The sequence below is a fragment of the Odocoileus virginianus genome, chromosome 13 (genome assembly GCF_023699985.2).
Source record: "Odocoileus virginianus isolate 20LAN1187 ecotype Illinois chromosome 13, Ovbor_1.2, whole genome shotgun sequence".
In the NCBI taxonomy this organism is placed as follows: domain Eukaryota; kingdom Metazoa; phylum Chordata; class Mammalia; order Artiodactyla; family Cervidae; genus Odocoileus; species Odocoileus virginianus.
In genome coordinates this window covers 42990081-43011343 of record NC_069686.1, presented here as the reverse complement: position 1 = coordinate 43011343, position 21263 = coordinate 42990081, and the positions used below count along the sequence as shown (strand labels likewise).

At 35.7% G+C, this 21263-nt stretch overlaps 1 protein-coding gene across 14 annotated transcripts in view; it reads right to left on the bottom strand.

The window, feature by feature from the left end:
* The window catches only part of GTDC1 (glycosyltransferase like domain containing 1), a 571706-nt gene that overhangs the window by 494077 nt on the left and 56366 nt on the right, over positions 1–21263 (bottom strand). For 8 of the 14 annotated variants that reach the window (XR_011490993.1, XR_011490995.1, XR_011490996.1 and 5 more), the window contains exon 1: positions 6839–6859. The exons of 4 other annotated variants lie outside the window; for them this stretch is intronic. The gene's annotated coding sequence lies outside the window, so the exon portion shown is untranslated. Of the gene's footprint in view, positions 1–6838; positions 6860–6902; positions 6924–21263 lie in introns of those variants that run through there. 2 more of the 14 variants (XM_070476250.1, XM_070476253.1) reach the window with 2 other exon arrangements.

The following is a 21263-nucleotide window of genomic DNA, read 5'->3' as shown; positions in this document are numbered from 1 at the left end:
AAAAAAGTAGAAAGGAATCAATAAGCTATCAACCGAGAAATATATTTTGTTAAGTTTTTTTTAAGTTGTTTGAGAAAAAAACATGTCAGAGATTTCAAAAGATCAGTGATGCAAAGTTTCCCCAAAGCTAGAAATCTATTTACACTATTTGCTTAACCTACAGCATCCAATCTAAGAAAGTAACCTGAGTCCTTTTCTTTTGACTGTGAGCAGATTCTATGATATCTGTCATCTCACTGACCAGAAGTGATGCTGTAGACTTCACTGGGCAGCAGAGTAACCTATTCCTTCCTTCTGGTCAAGAGAGAGTCTTCCACCCAAAGCTGTAAAGCTGTCAGGGATGTAGTAAACCCTTCCCCTTAAACTTCTAACAAGTCAGAACTTTTCACAAAATCTGCTCCCCAAAAAGGCTTATTCACATGAATTTGCTTTGTGTTGCCATCATTCACTGTCTCCATTTTTAATTTAGTGGTATTTTTAGCCAAATGAAATGAAAATACAGTTTTTCTCAATCTGTCTCAGCTCTACTCTTCATGTTCTGGGACCCAATTCTTGCAATCCTTTAACAACTATTTATTTCACACCAAACTAGACTTCTCCCTAAAGCTTACCAATCTAGCCTCCAGGCATATTTCTTAAATAAAAGCTGTAGATCTTTGTAAACCTAAAATTTGCATACTAAAGGAACAAATCAACTATCAAAAGACCTAGTAGTATATAGCAGTTGCTCACCTCTAAGCAGAGTTTTTAAATTCATTTCAATTTACTATATTTTTAAAGAAACAGCTATTGACTTTTTCCCTTTGCAAAATACTATGTTTAATGGCCTAGTTAAATTAGAGGTGAGGGTGTGAAGCAAGTGTTTTAAATTGGTAAATTCCAAATAAAAGTACATCAGTTAAAAGTTTTAATAAGACTCAGCAGGACAGAGAAGAATTAACAGTCTGTAGGTATCAAAAAGGAGTGACAGACAATGATAACCTTCATCATTTGCATAGGGATTTATAATTTCATTGCTTCAAGGTTAACGAAATCATGTGGTATTTTGCCCATTCTTATCCAATAATGGATGCCTTGGTTTGTATACATTTATCAACCAAACCAAGTAAAAGAAGAAATGACTGAAATGTTACCACTTAATCTGCTGCATTTTCTAATGTACTCCTGGCTACCAGCTATCATAATCTGTTCTAACCAATAACTGGGTACCCTAAACTAAAAACATAAGGTTTCCAACAACATCTCATAAAGAGCAAATTTAGAATTCTAAAAGTCCAGTAGGCTCCTAAAGTGATTTTTTTAATTAGATACATTCCTTTATTTACTTTGTACTTCAAGTCAACTGTTGTTAAATTGTTCCTTCCACCAAATAGTAACAAAAAATACAGATAGATGAATGTATTCAAGACATAAGGAGCATGTAACTGGATGGAGAAACACAAGCAATAGACACAAATAATGAGGAGTTAAAGTAATAAAAGGATTCTAGGCTGGAGCAATTGTTTTCAATCATCACAGGACAAAAACAATACACTACTGTGGCCTTGCCTCACCAAGCACCCAGAATGTGCTCAAGGCCACTGCTCTGCTCGGTACCCAGGTCTAATGAAAATCTGCAGTCTAAGCTGGCTGCACAACAGAATCACCTGGAGAGCTTAAAACAAAACAAACAAACAAACAAAAAGGTAATACTTAAACCACGTGATCAGAGACTTTGGTTTCATCAATAATTTTTAGGTCTCAGGTGATCTCTTAGACATGCAGCTATGGTTAAGAAACACTGCTAACGGGTACTGGGTCTCAAAGTATGGTCCCTGGACCTGCAATGGAAGCAACAGCAGCAGCAGTTGAGAACTTATTAGAAATGCAAATACCCAGGCCCCAGCCCAGAACTACTGAACCAGGAAATCTGGGTAGGACCAGCAGCCTATATTTTGATGAGCCCTTCAGGAAATTCTGAGATACATTAATGCTTGAAAAACACGGCTTCAGAATAAGAAGAATCTGGGTTTCAATCAACTCTCCATAGTTTACTTACTGAATGACCACTGGGTCAGCTCTCTAAGCCTCACTTTCCTCATCTGCAAAATAATACAGTCAGCTAAGATTTGTAAGCACTTCCCTGCTAGCTCAGTGGTAAAGAATCCACCTGCCAAGGCAGGAGTCCTGGGCGTCCTGGCTTGATCCCTGGGTGGGGAAGATCTCCTGGAAGAGGAAGTGGCGCCCCACTCCAGGATTCTCGCCTGGGAAACCCCACGGAGAGGAGCCTGGGAGACTGCAGTCCATGGGCTCACAAAGAGTCAGACATGGCTGAGCGCCTGAGCACGCACACATTACCTGCCAGAGAACGCACTAACAAGCACTTTATACATATTAATTAATTTAACACAACAAGCTACCAGGAAGGTATTACTGTCATTTATACCCACCGAACATTACAAAGCAAGGAAGCAGAATCAGAATTTGAACTCAGGTTTTTCAAATTCCAAAATCCTTGCTCTTTCCCTATTTCACAAAATATGCTGACCTGCTCTTTCTCCTTCCTCCCTTCCTCCCTCCTCTCTACTGTCTTCTCTCTTTTCCTCTTCCCTATTAGTCTCTGTCTATTTGTCTTTCTCACTTTCTCGGGAAATTTATTTTTCTACTACAAAGCTAGAGATTAACTAGCATGTACTGTGTGACTACTGCTATAAATCAGAAAGAAAAGGATTAAAATTTTAAAAATTTAAAAGTCACAGTAACAAAGTTACTAGATGTAGAAACACACTTGGCAAAATACAGAAACACATATAATTTAGTTCTAAACTGGTGAGTCACAAACAGAAGAAACTCAGAAGTTCATGAGACTGGAGCTCAGAGACCAAAGCGTGACACCAGGAGGAAGTACAACTTATCTTGAAACAGGATGAAAAGTCTGTCCAGAACAGGGGGAGAAACAAAGGGTTAGAGAGAAGTAGAAAGCAAAGCTAAGTTCAATGGGTCCTCACTTAGAGTAAGAAAACTTTCACTTCAGTATAATAAAAATATAAAATCTTTTTTCACAGAATATTTTTGACACACTGATAGTACAAACGTAAAGTCAAATCACAGATACTTATTCTAGGAAAAAAGGATACTGGAAAAAAGTATACAGAAAAAGGGCATTTCTATTACAAAAAATGTTGCATATGCTCCACCGTTTACTACAGTGTTTCCATGGGCTATTTGCACATACTGCACAGTACTCTCAGTCACTCACTGATCCAGTCAACAATGACTGATCTCTTTGAGTAAGGCACCAAGGATAAAAAGGTAAATAAGATAGTGACCCAGAGCACATGGAGCATTTATATGAGAAACAGACTGCAAATGTTATATGCAATATTTACATGAAGTTATTAGGAATTCCAAAGGTCAATTCTTAAGAATGACTTCTGTGAAATTCCTGCAAGTCAATGTAGTGTAAACTAGCCAAAGCATTCTGCATCTACAATACACAAGTACTTTGTCTATGGTAGCATCACAGACATCATTTCACAAGTGGAGCATTCCCAGGACCATCCATGCTGAGGCTGACTTATGGCTAAGAAACACAGGCAAATGTAAAACCTAGAGGCAAGCTTTTACATTCATCATTCATTCCACTTTTCTTAAAGAACTAAAGAAGAAACTATGCTCAGAAGCCCACGGGAAGATTCTACCTATGTATTAATGCAGGAAAATATGAGGCACAATGGGCTGACTGAATTCACTAGCATCTCTGTCAATGATAGTCCAAGGCTGTGTAACATCTTCTTTAATTTTATTCTAATCTAACAATTCCACAATGCACATTTGTCTCTAAGAACCAGTTTAGAAAGCATGTATTAATATATCCACCATCCTATGCTTAAATGATGAGGTGCTATAGTTATTTTTTTCTTAGAATAAATCTGAACCAAATTTGCTATGATATTAGAAATTACAGCATTTTTCAAGCTACACATATTTAAGAATCATCTTTAGTAACACTATTTATTAATAACTTATACAAACACAATATATTCGCTGGTGGCTCAGCTGGTAAAGAACCCGCCTGCCAGTGGAGAGGCAACTGATGTGGGTTCAATCCCTGGGTCAGAAAGATCTCCTGGAGAAGGAAATGGCAACCCACTCCAGTATTCTTGTCTGGAGAATTCCATGGACAGAGGAACCTGGTGGGCTACAGACCATGCAGTTACAAAGAGTCAGATATGACTAACCACCCACACACAAACACAAACACAATAATCAAAGAACTGAACCCCAGAGTTAAAACCTACCTAGAAAACCACTAGTTTTTATCCCACATAGTATCTAGGATATACATAGCGTTAAAATTAAAAACAATGGTATACAAAAGCTTTCCAGTACTTTGAGTAACAAATTTCTTTGGCCCCAATATATCCAATTCATATTTTACTACAGTAGTTTACTAAAATTCAATCTCCTACCATCTCATTCTTTAGCAATATAAACTGCATATAACAATGTAGTAGGATTAAAAGGTTGGTATATGAGAGGAGTTCAATCTTGATAAAAATGGTTGGTATAAAATCATCTTTTAAAATATTCAGACAATGCCATCCAGATAGCCACATGCACTTGGATCTATACGCCTTAAAAAACTTGTTTAGATTTACTGAAGCTATACCTGCTGTCAAGAAACAAAAAAGTGATGAAGGCTGATCAAATGCCACTTTGCCTCCAGGATCATGTTAATGTTTTCCACTAATGCCATCCTAAAAGTTAACAGTCAATGTAATCCAAAGGTTTCTCTTTATTTCTATATTTAAATCATCACAGGTTTGATCAAGCATGCAAATCCCTCTGGGCTCAGGGTTGCCATCAAAATGTCTTATAGGAACATTAAAAATTGAATGGGCATAAACAACTCCAACAGTGCGAAGCTCATGACAGCGTCACTGTGATCTTTGTGTTCATGTGCAACAACACTGGGGAAGTCTGCAAGCGGATCTGAGCAGCTAATTACTAGCTTTTGCTTGAGGGCAGGTGTGCTGATCCCTACAGGTGTCTCGGCCGCTGCACTCTGCCTACTGCATTCATTGCCTCTTGAAGACGTTCACTGTCACGACTTGCTGAAGCCCTGCAAAGCATCTGAAAGAATACTAAACCGCTGGGTTTTCAGGAAGAAACATGTTGTGACTCCTTCTTTAAGATACTTCACTAAGGAGAAATAGCAGTTGGAGAGGCTTTACATGGTTTGTGAAAGAATAGTATAAGGCAGTATAAAAAGTAAACATAAAATTATATCTATCAATCACACACATTAAATGAGGATACCAATGTTGTCTCAATAAGTACAGAGGGTTTTTCAAAGAAAATATTGTTATTTTTTAAACAGGATATAAAAAAGCAAAAACTAGATAACTAATAAACTTATGTTGGCCGAGCTTTTTTCATTCATGCAAGAGAATGGCCAGTGCTGGGTATGCAATTTTCAAAGGATCAAAAAAATAAATAAATAAATAAAAAGAGAGAGAGAAGTTATCCACTATAAGAAATTAGCAAACAAAATAGTCATCTGCTGACTGGGGAGACATATATACCATTCACAAATGATGCCACATACAAGATTCACATTCCTTAAGATCTTTGCCATAATATTTCATAAGAAATAATAATGAAAACACACACAAAGCAGAGACAAATATCTCCTGCTCTGCTACTTGCTAACTGCATAATCTTGAGCAAGAAACTTAAACCTTTCTGGGTTTCAATTTCCTCATGTAATAATAAACTAAACCCAACTCTTCAGGGGATGTTTTTAAATAAGACAGTGTCTCGTAACTAATATTTGAGCCTGAGCTTGACTTATAGTAAGGGCTTAATAAATTATAATTAGCATCATAATTTCTAAACACATTAGTCTCTTCTTAGCAGAGCACTAACCAATAAAAAGCATCTTGGAAAGTAAAGACTTATCAGTAGTATGCTATTCAAAAATGTGTTCTATGGTACAGTTTTTTAAATACAAATATTTGGACTTTTAAGCAGTCAACCAATAAGTAAACACACAAACACAACATTTAAAACATTTAACTAATTATTTTACTATCTGAATAATCACTCAGCTTGGTAAAAAGCTATTTTCAATTTTGAAATTTTGTGAAGAACTAGTCACTTTTATAACAATAAAGGATAGTTCTAATAATATTTCAAAATTCATCTGACTAAAGAATCTTTTTGGTAATAGATTAACATTCTTAATAAATCTACTAGAATAAGAATATATTTTTACCAATTATTTTCATCCAAAATTCTCTATTTAGGGTTTTTCTCGAACTAAACAGAATTAAGAGGGTATTTCAGACCAACATTAATATCAATAGGGTAACCAAAATATCCCTTTTTTCTAAATTTTAATAAAAGCAAGAGTTAAAATTGTTTCAGACTATTCTCAAAGAAAGAAAAAAGTTTTAAAGCAAAATGTGTACAAAATACATAAAAATAACATAGTATTCCAAAATTAAGAATAATGAGACCCCTGGGCATGATCAGAATATAACTGTTGGAAAAAAATATCTCTCCCACTCTCAGTAGACTATTACATCAGAGGCTTATTTCTTCAAATCTGGACAACGCAATAACCTTCTGTTTTCTCTTCCTTAAAATCTTTCTTCCTCCTGTTCATCCTTCAGTTTTCACTGGCATTCCAGCCATCATGAATTTTAAGAACTGACTTGCTGTGCTTTCCTTCACTCAGACCTAATTATGTCTCATCCACACACAAAAATCCATTCTAATGTGGAAGAAAGGCACATAGATACTTAAACAGGTATGTGTGTGCACACGCATGCATGTGTGCCTGCATACTCACACACAAGCGTGCATGCACAAAGTATGAAGAGAGGATAAATCAGAGGTTGATTCATTTTGCCAACCGTAAGTCAAGGAGGTTTCATATAATTGGTGGAGTCAGGTGAAACAGTACCTACAAAACAAATGCAAAGCTTCAGGCCATTAGCATCCATTATTAAGCCTCAATCTAGCCCATTTCAGCTACTTCCCGTATTCTCCTCACATGGACCTATATATCCCCATTCTCTAAACACAGGGAAACACATTGCAGCCACCTGACCTCTGCCAGTCCCTCTGCCTTGAATCCCTTTTTCATCTTCTTCTTCTTTAAAGTTTAAAAAAGAAAAAATACCCTTATATCCTTATATCAAGACATTCTCCCTTCCACTTATTTTTATTACATGGTTAAATCAAGGAATCAAAAGGCTTTGGACTTTGCAACTGCAAGCAGGAAGACAGTGTTAACTCCTGCAAAAATTCTGAAGGAAAGTGATTTTCAATTTAAAATGTAATTATTCAGGCAACACTTTAATCAAGTGAGAAAACTGAATAAAGATATTTTTCTCTCATGTACCCTTTCTCTGAAAATTACTACAAGATATATACCACAAAAAATATAGGAATAAGACAAGAAAAATGAAAACAATATGAAATTCAGGAAAAGACAAAGGGAGTTTCTAACAGTAAAAGAAAATCACATGACAAGAACACATCTACATAATGAGATGGAAGGAGAATGGCAGTCTCCAAGAAACATATATTCAAGAAAAAAAAATGGAAACAAATAAATTCCCTAATATGATTCACCTTATAGAAAATTAGATTAAGAAGTTCCTGGAAGCTCTTGAGAAAGAAATACTGAGTAACAAAGAAGCTAGATAAATGAAAAAACAAAGCATTACTATCTTGATGAAAAGCAAAAAATCAAAGGCATATTTCTCACCAGAGTTCATTATAATACTTAATTATAAATAATATCTGAAAAGTATAATAATGTAACACCAAAAGCAAGTTAGCCAAAAGTTGTAATCTAACAATACTGTAATATGTTGAGAAAAGATGGAAATATAAAAATGAAAAATCCTCAAAGTCTATACTATAAAGTCAACAAGCACTATCCAAAAGAAATGAGTCAAAAGGTAACAATAGGTATATATGTAATTTAGCAATATACAGTACATGATAATCAGAAGACACAGATGAAAGGTTAAACATGGCTGCCTGTACAGAAGCAGACTGGGAAGAGTAGGTAAGGCACAACCGTATTTTCTTTCTTTCTCAGACACGTGGCATGTAGGATCTTCACCAACCATGGATCAAACCGATGCCTCCTGCACTGGGAGCAGAGCCTTAACCACTGGACTGCCAGGGAAGTCCCACAATCATATTTTCTAATAGGCTATTTACAACAATTAGAACTTTAGGTGACTCTATTACTTTGACAAAATAAGAACTAAAAAGAAAGAACCAATCATGCTCACAAGAATAGTTTTGACAGTGTTTTTCATTAAGACTAAAAAGCAGAAACAATCTAAATGTTCAGTAACAGGTGACTGGTTAAATTGCTCACTTGCTCAGTCATGTCTGACTCTTTGCAACCCCATGGACTGCAGCACTTCATTGGCAGGCAGGCTCTTTACTACTAGTGCCACCTTGGGCTTCTGGATACCATCCTCCCAAATGAGGAAATTTTAAAAATAACTTGTGCATTACTTTATTTTTTTAAGTGGGAGCGGGGGAATATTGATTGACTGGTTTTGAGAAGGATCATAAATCACCATATAAGTTCTCACATTTATTGTTCTTATCAAATTGCTGTTTAGTTCCATCCCACATAGTTTGTCTCTCTCAACCTGACTTCTGGAACACTTTTTTCTTTTTTCTGAAGGCTTCAGGGAAGTAGGGTTTAAACAGAGATCATCAGGATTTCTTAATAGATACACACTTATCATTCCAAAATGCCAGTTACTTAAGGATTTCATTAGTAGAACATCAGTTACCCAGAGTGTTACTATATTAAATAAGCTTAAAATAGGATTATTTGTCTTTATGTGAGTTTAAGATTTCCAAATTAACTAGAAATTTAAATATGTTTGGTGGAGCAAATATGAAAAAACATTTCATAATGTTTGGCTTTTATTTAGAGCTAGTTTCGAAATGACTAATAAATGAAGCAGCATAAATTCTAGACACAGAACATTTCTGGGCAAAATCAGAAAACTCCAGTCATTCTAATATGCAAAAGATTCTTAACTCTTTCCTGTAAAAAGGAGTCAATGTTCAGTATATTTGATTAAAAAAACTAGTCATAAAAGGAATCTAATATTCCATTTTGGTGGGGCTATTTTCTCCATGAGGTCAACTGCTACTTCTCCGCTGCTTCAGAATAGACTACATATGAGTAAGAGGAACCACACAGAACAGAATGTTATGAAGTAAAGAGCTATTTTATCCGCCCTAACTCTGTCCCCAGAGGGCCAAGCAGCAGGGCGTAAGGACAAGGCAAATGGCCTTTTACACAGCAAAGTTAAACTGTCTGTCTGTTGAGTGACAACAGTATGAAATAAAGAAGGTATTAAATTCTAATAACAAGAACAGGATCTACAGATTTTTATTTCTTATATCATTTACCAGCTTTTATAAACAAGGAGATAACAGTTGAACTACTAAAGGATAATTTACTCCACAGAATAATGTGTCATGAGTTGGTTTTATATATTAAATTACATGCAATATAGATTTAAGTTATGACAGAGAGGAGGCAAGGCAGAAAAACTCGAAACCCAAATTTTTAGGAATAATACCAAATGAAATTCATTTGAGCATCTCAAATTTTTTAATAAAACATGTTCATTTTAGAAAAAGTCAATTTGCCATCAATTTTTCAAGAACATGTGTCTTCTGCATTTAGCAAAACACACTATCAAAAATTCTAGAAAATGCAAACCAGTCTAAAATACAGAAAGCAATTGCCTGGAAACTGAGATAGGTAGTGGGTGGAGTTAATTTCAAGGGAGCACAAGCGAAATTTCTGGGGTGACAGAAATGTTCCAAATCATACTATGGTCATAGTTACACAACTGTGTGCTTTTGTGAAGACTCATCACATTGCCCACTTAAAATGGGTACAGTTTATGGTAACTAAATAATACCTGAATAAAACTGATATAAAAAATACATTCTTCATAGCTTATCATGGCTGACAATCATCCCAATTCATAATGGCTTTTATTGTAAATTCATTGTGTTTCTGACAAACAAGGGTAAAGATACCATGAGTAAAAACTAGCTGAATGATATCATTAGCTTATAGTCACCACTATAGCTTATTACTGAGCTTAATACACTGCCACCCACACTGTGCTCACCACATATTATTTTATATTACTGGTTAGGTGTTTTTACTCCTGAATAGAACTCAAGCCAAAAAAAATGTGCCATGTATTTATCAGCATCCTCTAAGATCTAGCTCAATTTGTTTCACAAACTAGAGAGTTTACACATTGACTTACACCATGAAATACTTCAAGCAAGTGATTATCATTTCTTCCTAATGCTAAAAAAGCAAACAGCTTTCAAAAAAATATAAGAACAGGTATCTTGATCTCTCATACTGGACAGTTTTATTTTAGAAGATTAATCCAGAGTTTTTAATAACCACATTTAAACTATTATTTCATAATTAAAAAGTTAATTTCTTTAATGGGTATTAAAGAGCCAACAGAACATATAAAACAAGTTACTGCATAAGAGTATAATATCTTTAAAGTAAAAACGTTACAATTTCTTTCTATTATGATAGTGCTTCTAGTGTATATAATTTTTACTAAAATGATTGCAAATAACGTATCTACCTCTAAAAATAACATGATATATCATCTCACACTTAATAACAGAAATTGGTTAAAGATAACTTACTTCACAAATCTTAACAAAAAACATTTAAGTATTTTACTAATTATTATTTTAAAAATTAATTACAGAGTAATCAAGCCAGTGTGGTACTGGCGAAAGAACAGACAAAAAGATCAAAGGAACAGAAAAGAGAGCCCAGAAATAGACCCATACAAATATAGTCAACTGATCTTTGACAAAGGAACAAAGGCAATTCAATGAAGAATAGTTTTTTCTACAGATGCTGATGGGACAACTGGATCACTACAGGCAAAAAACGAATCTAGATATACATGATACCTGTCCCCCAAAAAACAACTCAAAATGGATCACAGGTTTACATGTAAAATGCAAAACTATAATACACTGAGAAAACAATACACAAGAAAATGCAGATGACCTTGGTTTGATCTTGACTTTTTAGATACAACACCAAAGGCGCAATGAGGGGGTGGGGAGGTGGGGGTGGGGTGTGGGAGGGAGGTTAGCTGGTAAACTGGATTTCACTAAAATTGAAAACTTCCACTCTGCAAAAGACTTGTCAAGAAAATAAGAAGACAATGCACAGGCTGGGCAAAAATATTTGCAAAAAAATATCTGATAAAGGACTCATCCAAAATATACAAAAACAAAAAATCCCTTAAAAGCAATAAAGAAACAATTCAATCAAAGGTGATACACAGATGGTAAATGAGCATATTAAAATGTTCAACATCATATGTCATTAGGGAATTATAAATTAATACACACCTATTATAATGGCAAAAATTCAAAACAAATACCTGAAATACTGAAGAGGTGGTGTAGCAATAGGAACTCTCTTTCATCTGCAGCAGGCCTACAAAATGGTACAGCCTCTTTTGGAGTAGTTTGGCAGTTTCTTACAAAACTAAAACTAAATATGCTCTTACCATATAATCCAGCAATCATGCCCTTAGTACTTACACCCACACAAAAACCTGCGCAGAAAGCCTTACAGCAGCTTTATTCAGACTGCCAAAACTTGGAAACAGCCAAGCTATCCTTCAAAAGGCAACTGGATAAACACACTGCGGTACTTCCAAGCAATGGAATACTATTCAGCACGAAAAAGCAATGAGTTATCAAGCCATGAAAATACATGGAACAGTCTAAAATGCATATTGCTAAGTAAAAGAAGCCAATGTGAAAATACTACATACTGTATGATTCCAACTATAAGATATTCTAGGAAAGGTAACATTACTGAGATAGTAAAATAAAGTTTTAAAAAAATTCAGTGGTTCATCAGGGGATCTGTGGGAAAGAGAGAGGGAGGGATGGACAGGTGAATCACAGGGCATTTTTAGGACAGTGAAGCTGTTTTATATATTATAAGGGTGAATATATGTTTCAGTATACATTTTTCAAAATACTTAGAATGTCACAAAGAGTGAACCTTAATTTAAACCAAGGACAGTTGTTGATAATGATGGATCAATGATGGTTCGTGGATTGCAAACAGTATACCACTCTGGTGGGGATTTGATGCTGGGGAGGTTAGGATGTAGAGACCCGCTATAACTTCCACTCAATTTTTCTGAACTGAAAACTGCTCTAAAAATTAAAGTCATTATCTGTAAATTGATTGTATAATAAATCATTTCAAAATTAACTACATAAGAAAGTCCTATACTTTTCAAAATCTAGATCTTGTGTGTGCAGTTTAACATTGAAATACAATGCAATGGCTCTCCTGCTCATAAACCAGAAGGACCCACCTTTTCTTTAAACCATGTCAGATCATTTCAAAAGTGATTTTCTCCAAGAGAGGTTTATGGTTTGTGGTTTTATGAGAAATTCAACAAGCTTCCCATATTGAAGAGCAGTTCTTATTGTCAAAATCTTAAGTTTTACAATGACATCTTCACTTTTACAATGATGGTTTCAAAAGATTATGTCCCCAATGCCAATAAAGAAACACATGAACCAAGCAGCTAACACCCACCAGTATGTGTCGACTCTAGGATTTTACTGTATTATATACAATTGATTTCTTCACTTAATCTCTTGACATTTATTGCTTTCCTCTCCCCTTGTATGATAAAATTAATGTTTAGGGGCCTCACAATTCAAAAAATAATAATAATTAAGAATTAACAATATTAAAGCACATTAAATATAAACAAGTTTAATTCAGATACCTAATTTTTTAAACAAAAATTAAAATATAACATTAAGATCTTTTATCACTGGCTTCTTAATATTTTCACAAAGAAATCACCCATGGTCAAAATCCTTGACCCTGATATTTTTAAGTCTAACTAACAGCTGGATCATTTAGGAAACAATCAAAATGGGAGTATGGAGGATGGATATAAAAGAAAAACAAATTCAGCAACCGAAGTTCAAGTCTGAGGAGTGGTATAGTCTTAAACTCTTCATACATATGTGAATTGAAGAAAAGAGAAGGCAGGAGTTATGCTGTTGTTGTTTAGTCATATCTGACTCTTTTGTGACCCCAGGGTTGTACTCTACCAGGCTCCTCTGTCCATGAGATTTCCCGGGCAAGACTACTAAGGGTGGGTTGTCATTCCCTTCTCCATGGTATCTTCCCAATCCAGGGATAGAACCCATGTCTCCTACATTGACAGGTGGATTCTTTACCACTGAGCGACCAAGGAAGCCCTGTTATGAGTACACAAAAAGCTTTTATCTAGGCAAGGTGATTAGGGGCAAATTATGTGAAATTGCCACAAGATGACTGATTAAGACATTAAAACCATCTTGATAACAGAATTTTATTAAAGCCAAAATTAGCATTCAAAGGATTTAAACCAATGATTTTTTAGAAACTACATATTATATGTGAAGTGACAGATGCCTGCCACCAATGGACTCACAGTCTCAATGTAAAGACACAATAGACACAAGAGAAATCAACATTAGTCAAGTGATAAGTTAGCACTTGAGAGAAGCATAAGAAAGAAAAATTATGGTTGAGTGAGACATCTTTAGTCTGAATAATTTGCAAGAATGAGTTTCTATTACATGAGGTAGTAAACAGAACCACACTTTGCAAGGAACATCAAAAACAATTTTATTTTGAAAAGGAATTTTGAGGTATTATTGTATTTAGTAAGCATTTGGAGCTCAGGAGGAGTGAATGCCAAACTGCTAATCCAGAAATTAGTAGAACAGGAGATGATGGATGATAACTAAATTTACTGTGGTAACCATTTCCTAATATATGTAAGCCAAGTCATTATGCTGTACACCTTAAACTTCTACAGTTCTACTTTTCAAACTTCAATAGATTTTGAAAGAAAACCAAAAAATTAATAAAAATTAGACTAGAGGTGAAGATTAATGACAGGAGTGCATGGAGTCACTCAGAAAGATAAAACTAAGCCAGGGGAAAAATAACAAACAACAAACAAAAAAAAGGACTGAAAATGCATCTTGGGAAAAGCTCGAGATCTGAGGGGTAAGTAGCTAAAGAGGGGAGAGAGGAAGGATAGACAGAGGAAGTTTAATAAAAGGGATGATGAGAGGGAGACACAGCGAGCAAGTGAACCAGCAGAGACAGTTTAAAAAAACAAAACAAAAAGACAGTAGGAAGACACTGTTACCCTAGTCGCTACTCCAGAAACAAACCAAAAAAAGGAAAAAAAAAAAGAACAAAAAATAATGAATACCTCATCATCAATGAAACAAAGACACAGTTACAACCACAAACCACAAACTATTATTTAAAAAAGAAAGAAAAATCCACCAAATTATGTGATATCTGGAATCAAATGAGGAGCAATGCTGACAGCCAAACCACACCCCCTCAGATCTCAGGCAGCATAAAGATTTCCCTCAAGATGGAACAGTTCTAAACCCCATTCAAGGAAACTGATTAAAACAATAATGTTTAAGCATCTACCTATGAGAAAATAAGACATGCTTCTCCAGAACTTCATGGTCATACCACAGAAGGAGAGAGGAACCATCAACATGCTTTTATCTTCAGCTTCCTAGCTGAGATTATCTGCACCAAATGGGAGAAAAGAAGACAGGAAGGAGTTATCACCAAACCGCCTCTATGACTCACTGGACCTCAAAGTCACAGTGACCTTCACGGCACTGCAAACTGAGGTCAGACGTATGCTGAGAGGAAAGGAGCCATCTTGGGTGAAGAACTGTTTCAGTTAAAAAAATCCGGATGGAAGTGCAAACTGATATAATTTATTCTCTCTCCCTACTATTGGTCCCATTACTTCTCAGGAAACGGACGGGGAAACAGTAGAAACAGTGTCAGATTTTATTTTTGGGGGCTCCAAGATCACTGCAGATGGTGACTGCAGCCATGAAATTAAAAGATGCTTACTCCTTGGAAGGAAAGTCATGACCAACCTAGATAGCATATTAAAAAGCAGAGACATTACTTTGCCAACAAAGGTCCGTCTAGTAAAGGCTATGGATTTTCCAGTGGTCATGTATGGATGTGAGAGTTGGACGGTGAAGAAAGCTGAGCGCCAAAGAATTGATGCTTTTGAACTGTGGAGTTGGAGAAGACTCTTGAGAGTCCCTTGGACTGCAAGGAGATCCAACCAGTCCATCCTAAAGGAGATCAGTCCTGGGTGTTCATTGGAAGGACTGATGCTGAAGCTGAAACTCCAATACTTTGTCCACCTCATGCGAAGAGTTGACTCATTTGAAAAGACCCTGATGCTGGGAAGGATTGGGGGCAGGAGGAGAAGGGGACGACAGAGGATGAGATGGCAGAATGTCATTACTGACTCGACAGACATGGGTTTGGGTAGACTCCAGGAGTTGGTGATGGACAGGGAGGCCTGGCGTGCTGCAATTCGTGGGGTCGCAAAGAGTAGGACACAACTGAGCGACTGAACTCAACTACTGAATATTTGCATCTAACCTCATACTTTTATTCAGGCAATACCTGTTTTTAAAGGAATAGAGCCCATTCAAAAATGAGTACAAACCAGAAATGAACCAGCAAAGAATTTACACTGAGGATTGCAGCAAAGGGACATAAGCAACTGGTAGAGGAAAAGAGATACTGTCTTGAGAAACAGAGGAAAAACTCACAAATAATTTTCTACAACTTAAATTATAAAGAATATGAGCCACTTCAAAGTAAAGGGCTCAAAGAAAAGTATGAAATATCTAAGAGAATATAAGACAATTAAAAGAGATAAAAAAGCAAATTGGCAAGCTAAAGAAGCTGGAGATTAAGAAAATGTATGTTCATATTTATATATATGTATATATGTGTGTGTGTGTGTGTGTGTGTATATATATATATATGTCACAAAAGAAGCAACAAAAACCAGAACACTTAATATTGAAAGTCAGGAAAACGGACAATGGGCTTGCAAAAAAGCACACAAAATGGAAGGTTTTGAAAGCTATATAAGAGATGAAATGAGATGATCAACATAGAAGATAAATCAGTAAACGAGATAGAGCCAATAGACACTTGACATTTTTGAAAAAGAAAACAGAACAAATGAAACAAAAATGCAATATAACAAAGAAAACATTCTTTTTTGGGAGGGTGGAAATAAATACTTAAAAAAAGAAAATGTTCCAGAAAAAATAATTCAAAACAATTAATACTAAGATATATCCTCATGAGGTTACAGAATTTAAGAAAGATAAAACAATAAATATAAATTATGTCAATATAAAGGCAGAAAAAACAAGAGTGACCTTAGACTTTTCTATAGCAGCATTCACTAGTATCTGGAGACAATAGTGCAATATCTTCAGAGTTCTAAGGGAAAGATGTAACATCCAATTATGTGATGCCCAACCAAATTCTCTGTAAAGCACAAAAGAAACCTACAAACACTTTAAAGCATTCAACTACTCAAGAAATTCAGCAACCATGAGCTCTTCCCAAAAAAATATATATATAAGTAAGTAGATATATAAATTGATATAGATAGGCTTCAGTTCAGTTCAGTCGCTCAGTCGTGTCCGACTCTTTGCGACCCCATGGACTGCAGCATGCCAGAACTCCCTGTCCATCACCAACTCTGCAGTTTACCCAGACTCATGTCCACTGAGTCAGTGATGCCATCCAACCATTTCATCCTCTGTTGTCCCTTTCTCCTCCCACCTTCAATCTTTCCCAGCATCAGGGTCAAATGAGACAATTCTTTGCATCAGGTGGCCAAAGTATTGGAGTTTCAGCTTCAGCATCAGTCCTTCCAACTTCCTTTCAACTTCTTATGATTAAACAAAACTTACATTGCTCTTATTCTATACATGATTATTTAGTATCTTCATTCCCTCTCCTTTTATATACTTCTACTTCCAGTATGCATTTTAGCTAGAGTTCTGTATATTGTTTCAGTTCAGTTCAGTCACTTGGTCATGTCCGACTCTTTGTGACCTCATGGACTGCAGGATGCCAGGCTTCCCTGTCCATCAACAACTCCCAGAGCTTGCTCAAACTCATGTCCCATTGAGTTGGTGATGTCATCCAACCATCTCATCTTCTGTTGTCCCCTTCTCCTCCTGCCCCCAATCACTCCCAGCATCAGGGTCTTTTCAAATGAGTCAGTTCTTGGCATCAGGTGGCCAAATTATTGGAGTTTCAGCTTCAGCATCAATCCTTCCAGTGAATCTTCAGGACTGATTTCCTTTAAGACAGACTGGTTGGATCTCCTTGCAGTCCAAGGGACTCTGAGAGTCCTCCAACACCACAGTTCAAAAGCATCAATTCTTTGGTACTCAGTTTTCTTTATGTCCACTTCTCACATCTACACATGACTACTGGAAAAACCACAGCTTCAACCAGAGAGACTTTGGTTTGCAATGTCTCTGCTTTTTAATATGCTGTCTAAGTTGGTCGTAACTTTTCTTTCAAGGAGCAAGCATCTTTTCATTTCATGTCTGCAGTCACCACTTGCAGTGATTTTGGAGCCCAAAAAAATAAAGTCTGTCACTGTTTCCACTGTTTTCCCATCTATTTTCCATGAAGTGATGGGACCAGATGCTATGCTCTTAGTTTTCTGAATGTTGAGCTTTAAGCCAACTTTTTCACTCTCCTCTTTCACTTTCATCAAGAGGCTCTTTAGTTCTTCTTTGCTTTCTGCCATAAGGGTGGTGTCATCTGCATATTTTTTATATTTTTTATATTTCTCCCAGCAATCTTGATTCCAGCTTGTGCTTCATCCAGTCCAGCGTTTCTCATGATGTACTCTGCATAGATATGCTTAGACATAACCAAGAAGAAAAAAAAAAAACTAAACCAACAATAACAAAAAAAACTAAAAACCAAAACATCTGATAACCAAATTCAGTGAGCCAAGAAAGGAATCAAAATAAAGAATTAAAGAAGGAAGACAAGGAGATACGTATTGATAAAAGGGACTAAATTTATTTTCACAGAATGGAGACAGAGCTGGTTCTTTGTGCTCTGAATGTCCTCTGAATGTCCAGAGACAAGTCACATTCAAAGCATGATTAGAACACAAAGCTGCTTTAATGCTGTCTCCCATCACCAAGGGCTGCCCTGATAGTTCAGTTGGTAAAGAATCCACCTGCAATGCAGAAGACCCCAGTACGATTCCTGAATCAGGAAGATCTGCTGGAGAAGGGATAGGCTACCCAATGCAGCATTCTCAGGCTTTCCTTGCAGCTCCCTGGTAAAGAATCTGCCTGCAATGTGGGAAACCTGGGTTCAATCCCTAGGTTGGGAAGATCCCCTGGAGAAAGGAACAGCTACCCACCCCAGTATTCTGGCCTGGAGAATTCCATCAACAAGTGCAGGGAAAGGAGAATAAAAAGGTACAATATACGTTAACTGGAGAAAAGTAGGGAAAATTGTTTCAACAGGTACCCCAAAGAAACTGGGTCCTTCCACTTCTGGTCTTTGAGAAACGGAAGTGCAGTCAGCAATCTCAGCAAGTATAGCAGAATTGGCATGCGCGACAGCCTCAGGATGCCCTGGGAGATGCTCATGGACCTCTGCTTTTATAGAACCAACTGGATCAAGTATTGACTGTTTCTGAGAGTGGGATTCCCAGGTGGTTCACTGGTAAAAAACAAAATCCTCCTGCCAATGCAGGAGATGTAGGACACATGGGTTCGATCCCTGGGTTATGAAGATCTCCTGGAGGAAGAAATGACAGCCCACTCCAGTATTCTTGCCTGGACAATCTCATGGACAGAGGAGCCTAGTGGGCTACAGTCCATGGGATTGCAAAAAGTTGAACACAACTTAGCAACTAAACAACAACAATAACGTTTCAGGTCATCAGGTATTCCAGGGTTTTATTTTTCAGGCACAAATAATCAATATTTTTAAAATACACAACTAAAAATATAATAACAAAGGGCAATATAAGGGTGGGGAAGAGTTATTATGAAATTACACGAAACCATGTGTGTGACGCTTTTGAAAATGTAAAGCACTATAGAATTTAAAGAATCTTTCATTCAATGAAAAATAAATCAAAATAAACATTAGAGAAGCCATCAGTTACTCCTCATTTCCTACTTAGTGAATTCTAAACCACTTCGATTTTCAAAGCCATTTGCTTCTGACCCCAGGCTGCCTGTATAGTTGATCTCCTATTAGGAGTTCTTTACCTCAACAGCACTGAAACAACAGGTATTCTTTTAGTCCAATGTATGCTTTTCTGGGGCCAGGGTTCTGCTTCTGTTTTCCTCCCTAATGGAATGCAGCACCTTGACTAACTGTGTAGCATTAAATGCTATTTATTATGCTAGGGTTGTGTCATATGGCATTAATGTACTGTATGGACTTTTTAAAGCGACCCTCACATTGAATTTCAACTTCAATTTCATATAGTCCATTTTTATATAGTTTTTACTGCTTGACCTACACATCAAATTTTTTTTTTAAAAAATAAATAAAAGGAAGGAAGAAAGAAGGGAAAAAAAGGAAAGGAGGAGGAAGGAATAAGAAAATAACACTCACATTTCAAGGACTATACTTTAAGCAAACTAATATTTTATAATCAAGTTACATGAGTCAAAACTTGATTTTACTCTATATAGGATTCAGTTTCTCCATCTACTGACCAAAGAAATATATTCTCCTTAAGGAAAAAAAAAAAAGTGGTACTTATTTAGGGACATCAGTTCCAGAGAATGGAATTTTTCAAGGCAATCTGCTATATTAAAAAGGAAAAGAGGAGGTAGTAAGCATTGAATACTTTTAAATATAAAATTAAGACTAAATAACTGTGAAAACTAGTTAGAAAATAGAATGCAAGTGTTACACAACTTGATAAAGTACAAATTTAATATAAGTAATAAAAATTAGGAGGCAGGAAAAGGGAAAAATGTTAATTTGTTACTTTTCAATGCAGGAAATAAACTGATATAACAATATATAGTTAATATTTATATATAATGATCCTGATCTGTAACCATTTTTCATAATTTCTTTCTACTTTAGTGAAATCACTTGGCTATTTGTAAAGGATCACTTAACTCCTTTTTACTAAACTATACTATTACTATAACTCCTTTCATTTTTAAATTCTTTTACTTCTGTTACAATCATGGAGAAGGAAATGGCAACCCCCTCCAGCATTCTTGCCCGGAAAATCTCATGGACAGAGAAGCCTGGCAGGCTACAGTCTATGTGAAAGTAGCATGTAGGATGAGCATACCACTAAAATTTTTCTCTTATTTCTCCATCTATAAATGTATAAGTTTATAGATTAACTTATATTATTATATTAACTATAATTACTTAATTGTCTATTAATAATTATATGTATGGGTATGTGTGCATAAAAGGGAAAAAAAGCCTTAAACATTCCAAATTATAACTGTTTATTTATAGATTTCTTAAAATGTATTCATCCTTATTTTTTATAGTGAGTTCTTATATACTGAGTACCTAAACATTTCATATAAATTTGTATTTTAAGAACTTTATCATAGAAATCATGACTCTGACTCAGAATAGAAAATCATACATGCCTCCACATATTTCTGTATTCATACAGTTATTTACTCTTAATTTATTCAATCAGTAACTGTCTAGTAACCCACTATGTAGAAATAAGACATGAAATTTTCTTAAACATCTTATGTGCTATCACATACATGAGAAAGTCTGTCCTGGATAATTATAAAACAAATATAAAGCATGCCGTGTTCTAGCAAAAGACACTGATCATATGAAATTTAAAACCTGAAAGAATAAACATAACACAGACACCACTAACAAAATTTTAATTCATTCTTAGTGGACTTTTGTGGGGCAATATAGACAACAAAGGATTTTTTAAAAATTCATCTTAATTACAACCAACCTTTAATTAAACAAAAAAGAAACTGTAAATAAATAAAAATGCCATCTCAACACAGTGGTTTATGGTTTGAGCCTTTCCACTTAGAAAAGGGACTACACTTCCCATGCTAGGAAACACTATCCTCTTTCACTCCGCATTCTTAGTATCCAACAACTTCTACCTCAGGACATTCCCTTGAGTTACATCCCTGTGTACCGTCTACCAGTCTAATGCACTTTTTGGTATAAAGGGGAAATTCTAATGGCTTCTTAGCATATTTTCCCCCATGAACACATT